Consider the following 14,267-nt stretch of genomic DNA (forward strand, 5'->3'; position numbering starts at 1 on the left):
CCCTTCTTCAGGGCTGGGAGAAATCCTGATTTCCAGGTTTTTCCTTGACACTGAAAGTAGGCCCAGACTGAGATAGTCATTGCAGAGTCCTGGATTCCTCATTCTCCATAGCAGTGATGATTTCCAGTCTTTTCTCGAGCCAGCATGCCTCTAGGGTCGCCCTGAGGTTTGTAGGGTACTTGAAACAGTACCTGTGAAGTCCCTGCTCCTGTCATTTAGACAGATCCCCTGACTGTTTCCCTGGAAGAGGGCTTTGGGGTCCCATGGCTGGTTTTTCCCGTCTGCATGAGGGGTAGATCCTATTACAGAGAGGAAAGACTTATCTGTATTTATGCAAACCAATGTAGTGCCATGAAGCATCAAAAACATCTGAAGGTAAAAAAGAAGAGAAAAGCAAGCTTTTCACCTTACACACAGCGAGGTGTAATGCACCCATTTGCTGTGGGTCCTAGTCACAAGAACCTTAAATCTGTAGCGATAAAGGGTACAATTTAGCAGCATTTTTAAACCTTGACTTCCCATTTTCTTTTTTTTTCCCTTTATTTTATTTTATTTTTTTTTAAGTTGTAGATTTACAATTTTTTGTGCTTTGGTTTCAATTATACAATGATCAGATACCCATCCCTCCACCAGTGCCCATTTTCCACCACCATGGATAATATCCCTCCCACCCCCATCCCCCCATCCCCCCTGTCTCTGTGGCAGGGCAATCCCCTGTGTTCTCTCTCTCCTTTTGGGTGTTGTGGTCTGCAAAAGAGGCATTGAGTGGCAAACATGTTCAGTCCATAGTCTACTTTCGACATGCATCTCCCCTCCTGGGAGGATCCTCTAAACATCCTTTATTTGGTGCTCCCTTCTCTATCTGAACAGCCCTTTCCTCTAGGATACCCGGCTGGCCTCTAAGTTATGGAGTAATCCTCCTGGTGCTGATCTCAGCTATTCTTGGGTATTAATCTCATACTTTGTTACTTTATATCCCCCAGATGAATGCAATCTTTCTATGTCTATCCCTCTCTTTCTGACTCATTTCGCTTAGCATGATACTTTCCATATTGTACCACCTGTATGTAAATTTCATGACTTCATCTTTTCTAAGAGCTACATAGTACTCCATTGTGTAGATGTACCAGAGTTTCTTTAACCAGTCATCTGTTCTTGAGCACTCAGGTTTCTTCCAGTTTCTGGCTATTGTAAAGAGTGCTGCAATGAACAAACAAGTGCAGATGTCACTTCGACTATATATTTTTGCCTCTCTGGGATATATTCCCAGGAGTGGTATTGCTGGGTCAAATGGGAGCTCAATTTCTAATTTTTTGAGAATCGTCCATACTGTTTTCCAGAAGGGCTGAACCAGTGGACATTCCCACCAACAGTGAAGGAGTGTCCCTTTCTCGCCACATCCACGCCAGCATCGGTTGCTTTTGTTCTTTTGAATGTGGGCCAGTCTCTGAGGTGTGAGATGGTATCTCATTGTGGTTTTGATCTGCATCTCCCTGATGATTAATGATGTAGAGCATTTTCTCATGTGCTTTTTTGCCATTCGGATTTCTTCTTTGAGAAAGTTTCTGTTCATTTCATTGCCCCATTTTTGGATGGGGTTGGATGTTTTCTTCTTGTGGAGTTTAACCAGTATTTTGTATATCCTGGATATCAACCCCTTGTCAGATGTGTATTCGGTGAATATCCTTTCCCATTCTGTAGACTGTCTTTGTATTTTGGTCACTGTTTCTTTGGAGGTGCAGAAGCTTCTTAGTTTAAGATAGTCCCATTTATCTATCTCTGTTTTCACTTGCTCGGCCAGTGGCGTGGCATCTTTGAAGATACCATTAGCTTCAATGTCATGGAGGGTTTTGCCAACTTTATCTTCAATGTACCTTATGGTTTCTGGTCTGATGTTGAGGTCTTTAATCCATTTTGATCTTACTTTTGTACATGGTGTTAGGCAGAGTTCTGAGCCTATTTTTTTGCATGTAGCCGTCCAGTGATGCCAACACAATTTATTAAAGAGGCTTTCCTTACTCCACTTCACATTACTTGCACCTTTATCAAAGATTAGATGAGCATATGATTGAGGAGAGATGTCAGTGTATTCAACCCTGTTCCATTGGTCTGCAGTTCTGCTTTTGTTCCAGTACCATGCTGTTTTAATTATTACTGCTTTGTAGTACAGTTTGAAGTTTGGGAGGTTGATTCCTCCCATTTTCTTTTTCCCAAGAATTGCTTTAGCTATTCGTGGGGGCTTATTGTTCCATATAAATTTCAAGAGTGTTTGCTCCATTTCTTTGAAGAATGTCATGGGTATCCTTATAGGGATTGCATTGAATTTATACAATGCTTTCGGTAGTATTGCCATTTTGACAATGTTAAGTCTCCCGACCCATGAGCAGGGGATATCTTTCCATTTCCTCATGTCCTCTTTTATTTCCTGAAGTAGCGTTTTGTAGTTTTCTTTGTACAGGTCCTTTACTTCCTTAGTTAAGCTGATTCCTAGGTACTTGATTTTCTGGGGCACAATTGTGAATGGGATTGTTTTTTTCATGTTGCTTTCTTCTCTCTCACTGTTTGCGTATAGGAAAGCCATGGACTTTTGGGTATTGATTTTATAACCTGCAACTTTACTATACGAGTCTATTGTTTCTAGGAGTTTTTTGGTGGAAGTTATTGGGTTCTCTAAGTAGAGTATCATATCATCTGCGAATAGTGAGAGCTTGATTTCTTCCTTTCCTACCTGAATGCCCTTAATATCTTTTTCCTGCCTAATCGCTATTGCAAGTACTTCCAGTACTATATTGAACAGCAGTGGAGAGAGTGGGCATCCCTGTCTCGTCCCTGATCTTAGAGGGAAGGCTCTCAGTTTTTCCCCATTGAGGATGATGCTTGCTTTAGGCTTGTGGTAGATGGCTTTAATTATGTTGAGGAAGGTCCCCTCTATACCCATTTTGGCTAGAGTTTTCATCATAAAGGGGTGCTGGATCTTATCAAATGCTTTCTCTGCATCTATTGATATGATCATATGCTTTTTATCTTTTCTTTTGTTGATATGGTGGATTATGTTGATTGATTTCCGAATGTTAAACCATCCTTGCATCCCTGGGATGAATCCTACTTGGTCATGGTGTATGATCTTTTTAATGAGTAGTTGGATTCTATTTGCTAGTAGTTTGTTGAGGATCTTTGCATCTGTGTTCATCAGGGATATCGGCCTGTAATTCTCTTTCTTTGTGGTATCTCTGTCTGCTTTTGGTATCAGTGTGATATTTGCTTCGTAGAAACTGTTTGGAAGTGTTTTTGATATTTCAATTTCATGGAAAAGCTTAAAGAGCATTGGGAGTAAGTCCTCTTTAACGATTTGGAAGAATTCACTAGTGAATCCATCCGGGCCAGGACTTTTGTGCTTGGGGAGACTTTTTATTACCATTTCAATTTCCTTGATGGTGATAGGTCTGTTCAGGTATTCCAGGTCTTCTTGGTTCAGCCTTGGGAGTCTGTAGGAGTCTAGGAATTTATCCATTTCCTCAAGGTTTTGATGTTCCGTGGCATAAAGCTTCTCAAAGTACTCCCTGAGGATCCTCTGAATTTCTGTGGTTTCTGTTGTAATGACCCCCTTTTCATTTCTGATTCGGTTTATTAGGGTTTTCTCTCTCCCTTTCTTTGTGAGTTTTGCTAGAGGCTTATCGATCTTGTTAATTTTCTCGAAGAACCAGCTCTTGGTTTCATTGATCTTTCGGATTGTTTTTTGGGTTTCCATCTCGTTAATCTCTGCTCTGAGTTTTATTATTTCCTTTCTCCTATTCGGGTTGTGCTCCTTTTTTTGGTCCTTCTCCAAGCTCTTAAGCTGTGAGGTTAGGTTACTTATGTGTACTCGGTCCTCCTTCCTGAGGAATGCTTGTAGAGCTATAAACTTTCCTCTTAACACAGCCTTTGCTGTGTCCCATAAGTTTTGGTAACTCGTGTTCTCATTTTCATTCGTTTCTAGGAATCTTTTGATTTCCTCTTTGATTTCCTGTCTAATCCACTCGTTGTTCAATAGTGCACTGTTTAATTTCCAGGTGTTTGATTTAGTTTTCTGTTTTTGTGTGTGATTTACTTCTAATTTCAGCGCATTATGGTCTGAGAAGATTGTTGATACAATCTCTACCTTCTTGATTTTATGGAGGCATGTTTTGTGGCTCAGCATGTGGTCTATCTTGGAGAATGTTCCATGTACGCTTGAGAAGAATGTGTATTCAGCTTTTTGTGGATGAAGTGTCCTGTATATATCTACTAAGTCCCTTTCTTCCATTGTTTCCCTCAAATGAAGTATGTCCTTGCTAAGCTTGAGTCTGGTTGATCTATCAAGAGGTGACAAAGCAGTGTTGAAGTCTCCCACTAGTATTGTGTTGCTATTGATGTCTTTTTCCAAATCTATGAGTAGTTGTTTTAAGTACTTTGCTGGTCTCTCATTAGGTGCATATACATTTATTATTGTAAGTTCTTCCTGTTGTACAGATCCTCTGATCAATAAGAAATGGCCTTCACTGTCTCTTATGACCTTCCTCACTCTGAAATCGATGTGGTCTGATATAAGGATGGCTACCCCAGCTTTTTTATGGGAACTGTTTGCCTGTAGGATTGTTTTCCAGCCTTTGACTCTGAGTCTGTGTTTGCTTTGACTATTGAGATGCGTTTCTTGCAGGCAGCAGAATGTTGGGTTCAATTTTCTAATCCATCCTGCCACTCTATGTCTTTTAATTGGTGCGTTTAGCCCATTGACATTGAGAGAGATTATTGTTATGGGATTTTGTCCCATTGTTCTGTTAAAATTTGGTGTATTTGAGGGGCCTTTCTCGCCTTAAAGTAGCCCATTTAGTTGTTCTTGTAACCATGGTTTTGAGTCTATGAAGTTCCTGAGCTATTGTTTGTCTGTGAAACTGTGTGTTGTTCCTTCTATTATGAATGAGAGTCTTGCTGGGAAAAGTATTTTTGGGGAGGCATTTATTTCATTGAGTTTTTTTACTATGTCCCACCACTGTTTTCGGGCCATGAGGGTTTCATCAGAAAAATCAGCTGTGAATTTTAAGGATGCTCCTTTGTAAGAGATTTCTTTCTTCGATCTTGCTGCTTTCAGAATTTTGTCTCTGTCTAAGGTTTTGGTCATTTTGATCAGAATGTGTCTTGGGGTATTTTTATTCGGATTTCTTCTAGCTGGTACCCTTCGGGCCTCCTGAATGTGGTCACAAGTTTTCTTCAGCTCTGGAAATGTTGTAGCAATGATGTCTTTGACAGTTTCTTCTTCATCGAGGTTTTCTTCCTGTCCCTCTGGGACTCCAATAATTCTTATGTTACCCCTCTTGGCTTCATCACGATCTTCTCTTGCCATCTGTTCCCGAATTGTGAGTCTCTTTTCCATTTTCTGCTCTTTTCTGGAGAGTCTCTGAACTTCATCTTCGAGCTCACTGATTCTGTTCTCAGTCGCTCTTACTCTGCTGCTGAGGCCTTCCACTGAGCTTTTCAATTCGCCTACGAGATTTTTCAGGTCTGACATTTCTGATTGCATTTTCCTCATTTCTGCCTTCAGATCCTCTTGTCTTCTATTGGCATTGCTTTCCACTGTTTCTTTTAATTCCCTAAGCATCCTAAGTAGCTCCCTTCTGAATTCCTTGTCAGAGAGGTTGTCTAACACTACAGTACTGTTGGTGTCATCTGGGCTAGACTCTTCAATATGAATGTTTGGTGGGCTTTTGTGTTGCTTTACCATTGTGAGAGGTGTGGTTTAGTCCTTCACGTTCAGTGTTACTATTCTGCTTGATATGCAGTGTGAGTTAAGATAGGCTTATGAGTTATTGGCAACTGTGTTTCTAGTGGCTGAGCTAAAATAGAGAAGTTTCCATCTAAGAAGTTAGCTTATGGTTCCTATGGCATATGTAGTGGGAAAATATTTCGCGGCCGCGTTAGCGGCCGCAGCTCCGGAAAGAATCCCTGGCACTGGGCGAGGAGTTGGGAATGTCTCCTGTTTGGAATTGGAGCCGTTCAGCTTTGTTGCCCAGAGCTGGGCCTCTGTGCCCGTCCCACGCAGATCAGGGGTTGAAAACCGGCTGTCTAGGGGCTGTTTCTAGCTGCGCGTGCCCAGAGAGGAACCCAGGCCCTTGGGGGTGGGCTGTACCTGTTGGAATTGGAGCCGTTCAGCTTTGTTGCCCAGAGCTGGGCCTCTGTGCCCGTCCCACGCGGATCAGGGGTTGAAAACCGGCTGTCTAGGGGCTGTTTCTAGCTGCGCGTGCCCAGAGAGGAACCCAGGCCCTTGGGGGCGGGCTGTACCTGTTGGAATTGGAGCCGTTCAGCTTTGTTGCCCAGAGCTGGGCCTCTGTGCCCGTCCCACGCAGATCAGGGGTTGAAAACCGGCTGTCTAGGGGCTGTTTCTAGCTGCGCGTGCCCAGAGAGGAACCCAGGCCCTTGAGGGCGGGCTGCACCTGTTGGAATTGGAGCCGTTCAGCTTTGTTGCCCAGAGCTGGGCCTCTGTGCCCGTCCCACGCGGATCAGGGGTTGAAAACCGGCTGTCTAGGGGCTGTTTCTAGCTGCGCGTGCCCAGAGAGGAACCCAGGCCCTTGGGGGCGGGCTGTACCTGTTGGAATTGGAGCCGTTCAGCTTTGTTGCCCAGAGCTGGGCCTCTGTGCCCGTCCCACGCAGATCAGGGGTTGAAAACCGGCTGTCTAGGGGCTGTTTCTAGCTGCGCGTGCCCAGAGAGGAACCCAGGCCCTTGAGGGCGGGCTGCACCTGTTGGAATTGGAGCCGTTCAGCTTTGTTGCCCAGAGCTGGGCCTCTGTGCCCGTCCCACGCGGATCAGGGGTTGAAAACCGACTTCCCATTTTCTAAGAGCACTGTACCAGGAGTCTGGACAATCTGTCCAATATCTTTTCCATAAGAGCTTACCAAAAAGGCACTAGAACAATTCTGCAGGTGTACTTTAAAGTTTTTTTATAACAATACAGTTTGATCAGTTCCTTTTCTTAAAACACAACCTCAAATCCTCTGCACATTCCTTTACATACATTCTGTAACTTTCATTCATTTAAAAATCAACTTCACTTTAACAGAATTCCTTTCCCTTTTCCCACTGACGATATCTCCATCCATTATCTTTCTGACTTTTGACATACATCTATACTGAACTTAGCACAACATGATCTCCCAAGTTTGGAACACCAGTTACCAATCATCTCATTTAACATTGACAAAAATACTCTGCAGTACCATTTCAAAAGCATTATATCAGTTCTATAGGTATGTAAAAGGCTTTAGAGATGCTCACAACTAAAGTTCTTACAACATACATTCACTGGGCAAAAGTTCACTTCACATTAGAAATTAATCAAGAGACATCTTAGAATTCTGATTTCTAGGAAAACACAGATATAAAGAGCAAAACACTCATAGATTACCATGAAACAGAAAGGATTTCACACTTGAGGACAAAGCTCTCTGAAGGTCAGGACTAGGTTGATACCTGGAGACAAAGCTTGGCATAAAATAAAATTATCAAAATAATAGCATGCACTTTTAAGCAATAGACAGGCTGATTAACAACATAGTTAGTAAAATTTCCCACATTTTCCATGCAATTCTCCATTCTCAGAAACTATTACAGAAGGCTGACATCTGAGGTGAACCCATTTTATAACTCTTAGTAGTTCTAGAAATTTGAGTTACCAAGAGTCTCAGAGATCATATAGAGCACTGGTAGGACAAACTTTGCAACCAATTTTATAACTCCAGAAACTCATGTTTAAACTAAACCATACTTTTTGAACCTGTTTTCATGTGTCATAGTTATTTTAACTCCTTCTAGGTCAAATATTCTAATCCAATGCAGATACAAATATGTACATTAACATAACAGCATAAGACCTATAAACAATCAATTTTTATAAAACATGATAAAACCTTCTTTGGCTCAATTTCAATAGTTCTTGTACCTTAATTATTTAAAATCATGAGCTTTCTACACCAGATACTTTTAACAATTCCATGAGAATACAAACATGCTTTCAGAAACAGAAAAAGCCCTTTGGATTTTTTTTTAACCAAACTTTGATATTAGCATAAGAAAATATTTAAACCTTTCACAAGTACTTTCACAAGCTAAGAGCACTTGGGACCAGTCTGCTAGAGCTTGGAATCTACATCCCAAAGACAAGTATCTGAGCTTTGTATACCAAAGACTAGCCTGGCTAGAGCTGCAAATCTACATCCCAAAGATCAGGCCTGGCTAGCACCTGAGATCTGCATATCTAAAACCAGCTAGGTTTCTGTGAGGAAAGGGAACTGCCTCTTACAAATTTTTCATAAAAGTTAGCTGAGGCTTGTAAGATAAGTTCTTGCTTTCTCTGAACTTTTTTTCAGTTTAGTTTCAGGCTCTAGTTCCATAGCTCTTCTAGATAGCACAGATTGTTAAGTTCAAAAAGGATTTCAACTGTTAATAATATAATCATCAATGTTCTTCTAACAAGAAATTTAGATTGAGAATTCTGCTTTCTCTGTAGGCTCAACCTTCTGATAAGGATTAACCCTTGTCTAACAGGTTCCAAAAACAACTGAATTTCTTAAATCACTGGGTTGCATGTCACTAACTTCTTTAAAATTTCTACTTCTGATTTCAGCCTGGTTCCAACACTCGAGTGTTCCACATAGACAGACAGATAGACAGACACAGACAGACAGACAGACAAACAAGACAATGAACTGACTAAAACACCACACGTACATGTGCACACATCTGTAGTTGATCCTTCAATCTGACTCTTCAAAAAAATGGCAGGGAGAAACTGATGGACTGAGAAAGGAAGGGCGAAGAAACCTGAAGGGCTGATTGGGAACTCTGCTCCCCATTTCCCAGCCTGACCAGCCAGTATCCTGCTTGTAAAAAATGGGTCAAGAAAGCGCTTTTGTTAATATAAGCCGGCAAAATAAACTATGACAAAGATGTTACCATATTTTGGCCAAGACTAATTCTGAGGCAGGGAGCTAGTATCTTATCAGACATGGGGATAGGCTTCTTTGTTTCTGATGTCAAACAGTTAATCATAAGATCTTGCATTTTCCTGCCTCCTCTGCTTTGATACTCTCCTATTTCTTTTGTTACCTGCAAAGATCTGACTGCAAAATGATCTGGTAATGCAAACTGCCATTCACTGGCTATCTTTCCCCACTATACTCAGGCCACATGGTGTTTTACAGAGGTCAACAAGATCTTCTTATCTAAAACTACCTAGTTGGAAGCTCCTCAGATGTTTTCCTAATTGCAAGCAATAATCTATGAAAAAGGAGGAATCCTTGGCAAAACTTCTCCCCAGGTCTATCACTTTGGCCTTTATTCAGAGGCTCATGTCCACCTGGGCGGGCCTGGCATTGGACAGACCCACAGCTGTGTGCCCGACGAACTTCGTGCTGTGGTCTTAAAAACTCTGCTCCTTAAAAAAACAGTTCTGCCTTTCTTAGCTTTCTACTTTTCCCACTTTTTGCTGGCTTGCTGCTTCTGTCCCTTTACCCTTTTTTTTTTTCTGCCTTACAATTGAACTGCCTTCATTAACATTTCAATTGACCTCTCTGCCTGGAAATTGCTCTGCCTTAGTTTCCCAATCTTCTCACTAGTGGGCTTTCCTCCCATAGTGGATGGTGATGCAAAACAGACAAAGGAGGGGTGCCTCTTTGCAGAAACCATTCAGATGCTTGCCTGGCCAGGGGAGAACTTAGCCTTAGTGGTTCAGCATTCTGAAGCCCGATGGGAGGACCTATCAGGGTGCTCATACACACACGCATTCACACAGAGGTTATCACATTCCTCCCCCAGTCCCCCTAGAGATTTCCAAGGGAGCATACCTTCACAGCAGGTCTTCCACAGATTACCTCCTTTATCTGAGCCACAAGGTTTGGAGAGAAGGAACCTCATGGGGGCCAATCCACCCTGAAGGAAGCCCATTCTGATGAACAATAAGTGTCAAATTTACCTTTCTTGATCATCAAGCCCAGATCCTGAGCTTTCCTGTGGATCTCAGAGAAGTGATCAATTCTGACCCGTATTAAACAATCTTAATAAACAGAATTAGGAGAAAGATAATAAATACACACACTATGGATACACGCACAGATCACACTTCGGCACTCGCTTGGACCGGTCCACTCTTTCACACGGGTGCGCACCACACTCACCAGTCACCCTGGGACTCCTGAATATGCCCAAAGGGCGTGCACATGATATTTCACCTCCGGAGGGTTTAGTTCTTCCAACTGAAGAGATCGGAAGTAGGGAAAGGCCAATGCTGGCCCGGGAGTGGCATTATAGAGTTCGGGGTTCAGGGGCAGAGGAAGAGCAGAGTCAGTGGGGGCCCCTTCTCCCGCCCGGGACTCCTGCCTAAGGCTCCTGGTCCGGGTGCCCCCGGGGAGCAGGCTGGTAGATGACTCCCTTGACCTGGAAGATAAGCGGCAAGTGGAACAATCCCTCGGGGGCCCAACCAACCTGGAAGGTCGGCCATCCTGCTGAGCAAAAGGTCTGCCATTTAGGCTTTTTAACAATCAGAAAAGATTCTGAACATGAGAGCGGACCTCTGACCAGTGGGAGAGAGTGAGTGAGAGAGGATTCGACGGAGATTGTCCCATGGTTCCAAAGACGGTGTCTAGGAAGAGAAAAAAGACGAGCATGATCCAACCTACAAAAAAGAATGACGCAAGCGCAAGGAAAGAAGAATAGAGAAGTAATAGAGCGGAGAATGATTCCTTTGACACACCCGATGTAGCCTCTCCGAGGCTACCACAAAAGAGGCTTCCAGGCGTCCCTGGCCCTCATCCACCTCCGGGGTGTCCCCGAGGGCTGCAGCCCGTGTCTATTCCGGACACGTCTGTCAGACACAAGGCTCACACACATACCACAGTGCCACCGATTGGGCATGATTGCCACTCAGTTCCTCTTTTGCAAACCACAGCACCCAAAAGGAGAGAGAGAAAAAAGGAGAGTGCCCTGCCACAGAGGCAGGGTGAGATGGGGGTGGGTGGGAGGGATTCTGGGATTAGTGGAGGTGGAGAGTGGGTACTAGTGGAGGGATGGGTATGCAATCATTGTATAACTGAAACTCAAGCACAAAAATTTTAAGTCTAAAAATATTTGTAGGGGCTGGAGAGATAGCACAGCGGGTAGGGCGTTTGCCTTGCACGCGGCCGACCCGGGTTCAATTCCCAGCATCCCATATGGTTCCCTGAGCACCGCCAGGAGTAACTCCTGAGTGCAGAGCCAGGAGTAACCCGTGTGCACCACCAGGTGTGACCCAAACAGCAAATAAAATAAAATAAAAAATAAAAGTGTTTGTAAAACAAAATCACTTCTCTCTCTCATTTTTAGTTTTGAAAAATATAGCCAATTCCATAAAAAATGTTATTTATATTAAGAAATACTGGGCTTGTATCTGTATTGCAAATCATAATGCCTAAATGTAGAGAGAGAGTATGGAACAAATTGTCTGCCAGGGAGGCAGGGGGAGGGTTGGAAAGGGGGAGTATACTGGGGAGACTGGTGGTCGGAAATGTGCACTGGTGGAGGGATGGGTGTTTGAACATTGTATGATTGTAACTCAAATATGAAAGCTTGTAACTGTATCTCACGAGGATTCAATAAAATTTAAAAAATAAATAAATGAATGAATAAAAATTAAATTAAAAAAAAGAAAAGGAACAGGGGGGCTGGCTGGAGTGATAGCACAGTGGGTAGGGCATTTGCCTTGCACGCGGTCGACCCGGGTTCAATTGCCAGCATCCCATATTGTGCCCCGAGCACCGCCAGGAGTAAAACTTGAGTGCAAAGCCAGGAGTAATCCCTGTGCATCGCTGGGTGAGACCCAAAAAGCAAAAAAGACAAGACAAGACAAGACAAGACAAGAAAAAAAAGAAGAAAAAGAACAGGGAGTGGATTACCTTGTAGTTTCTCGGTTTGGCATCACGAGGTTCTGGGGCCATGATGGAACCTAGACACAGCACAAGGTCCCAGAGGTTTCCCTTCCGCAATTCTCCGCCCGGCTCCCGAGCCTGACACCAGGACTGCTCTGAAGGCACCTTGTCCCCTGAGTGTCCTCCTCCAGGCTAGCGTCACAGCCTGAGTCAGACCACAGCCCCGCCCCTGCAAGTAGGAGCGAGCAGAGCAGCGGCGCCCCCGTGTGGCCATAAAGCAGAAAGCCCCTCAGTTTGGTTGTGGTGGCCGAGGCTAGGCGTGTCATTCTCAACAGCACATCAGGGAGTGAAGGGGTCACTTGGTCATTACTAACAATTGTCACCCTCGCCACCTAATTAGACACATTCCTCAGTTTCTCCCATTGAAGACACATGTTTTACTTTATACATACAAACATTTATTGCTGTAGTTAAGGTGATACATCTAGTGTTAATGTACAGTTACTGCATCTCTCCACCCCCAAAGTGCCTAATACCATCCACCATGTCCTTATATTATTTTTGGGTTTTGCATTTTCTTGCCATTCCCCAAACTACTCCCCAGAGAGTCAAAAGTTTTCTTTTCCTCTTTCCCTCACTGCTTCTTTAGAAAGAACACTATGGGCTGCTCTGCAGCTTTGTGTGAAACATTCTATTTTGTTTGTTTATTTTGGTGCCACACCTGGCCATGCTCAGGGTTTACTCCTAGTAGGACTCGGGGGACCATATGCGGTGCTGAGGGTTGAACCTTGGTCAGCTGCATGTCAGGTAAACATCCTATCAGCTGTACTAATATTCACCATCTCTGATGTTTCTCCTTTAGCCAGATGACTATGGGCCTAGTTTTGAATCTCAGTGTAAAATTTAAGATTATAAGTAAATATATCTTCAGTGGTTTTTGTTCCGAAGGAAAGAAATGCCTTGTTTCCAAAGAAGGAGAACTGAAGCTGACATTGGTGAAGAGATTGGTGATAAAATATTAACTACAGTAACTTTATAAATCATTGTTCTTTAATGAATAGAAAAAAAATTTTAAGGAGAATCATCAGAGGTGGTAAACTGGTTCCTCTTAGCTAGAGTTCTATCATCTCTGCGGGAACAGCAAGCCCAGTCTAGGATCTCAGTTTCAGTTTGCAGCTTATTTTCTCTAATTTCAGATGATATTGATTTTCTTCTTCCTTCCTTCCTTCCTTCCTTCCTTCCTCCCTCCCTCCCTCCCTCCCTCCCTCCGTTCCTTCCTTCCTTCCTTCCTTCCTTCCTTCCTTCCTTCCTTCCTTCCTTTCCTTATTCCTTCTTTCCCTTCTTTCTTTCTTTCTTTCTTTCTTTCTTTCTTTCTTTCTTTCGTTCTTTCTTCTTTCTTTCTTGGTTTTGTAGTTTTGGGGGGCCGCACCTAATGGTGCTCAGCCTTTTTCCTGGCCCTGTACTCAGGGATCACTCCTGGTGGGCTTGGGGGGCCATGTGGGGTGCTGGGGATTGAACTCGGATCAGTTCCATGCAGAGCAAACACCCTCCCTGCTGCTTTGCCCTCCAAATGATGTTATACCGTCTATTTCATGCTAATATTAAAAATACCTATAACACTGTATGAACATAAATGACCAATCATATATATCTTGTTTGTTGTTAGAACCATATTGACAGGAGGTAGGAAATGAACAAAGACTTATTGGTGAAGCATTCAGGAGCCTGTCCTCCAGTGTTAGAAAATGTCAGATGAAGGCAGAGTTGTTGTGAGAGGGGGTTCAGATCTCTGCCCCTGAGATAGAGCTTGGAGACTGAGATTTGGAGGGGAGAGATGCTCAGCCATTGTCTGCGACCCCAAGGAGATGTGCACACCAGGGGAGACTGAGTGATGCTTAGTGAGGGAGCCCCCTCCAACTCTGAGTTGTATTAAGACATTTGGTTCACCCAATCAGCTCCCACTGCTGAACAGGGACCCTCCAAAGTATTGTGCTGCTCACACCCGGCAGAGGCAGAGAACGGATCACCCCATGCAAATTCCTGTTCCTAGTTGACATTGTCAATGACTTCTGGCTATTCTTCCTGGGGGAAAGTTGTTCCATGGGACATCGAACAGAATGCAGACCCTAAGGAGTTTACTAGTGTTGTTTGAACTCAATAAATGAATTTTTTCCTACCTTTTTCATACCTTAGTAGGCTTGGATAAAAAATATCATCTATGGTCCTGGAGCTCCCGGTTCCATATGCTGTTCTAATTTTATTTCTAGCTAAGAGGTTTTGAGGAAAGATTATTAGAGTTGTTGCCAATTTGTAGCTTAAACTTTGTGACAATCAACTTACACGCACTGTAGGACGGAGCC

The sequence above is a fragment of the Sorex fumeus genome, unplaced genomic scaffold (assembly GCF_029834395.1).
Source record: "Sorex fumeus unplaced genomic scaffold, SorFum_2.1 ptg000063l, whole genome shotgun sequence".
Taxonomy (NCBI): Eukaryota; Metazoa; Chordata; class Mammalia; order Eulipotyphla; family Soricidae; genus Sorex; species Sorex fumeus.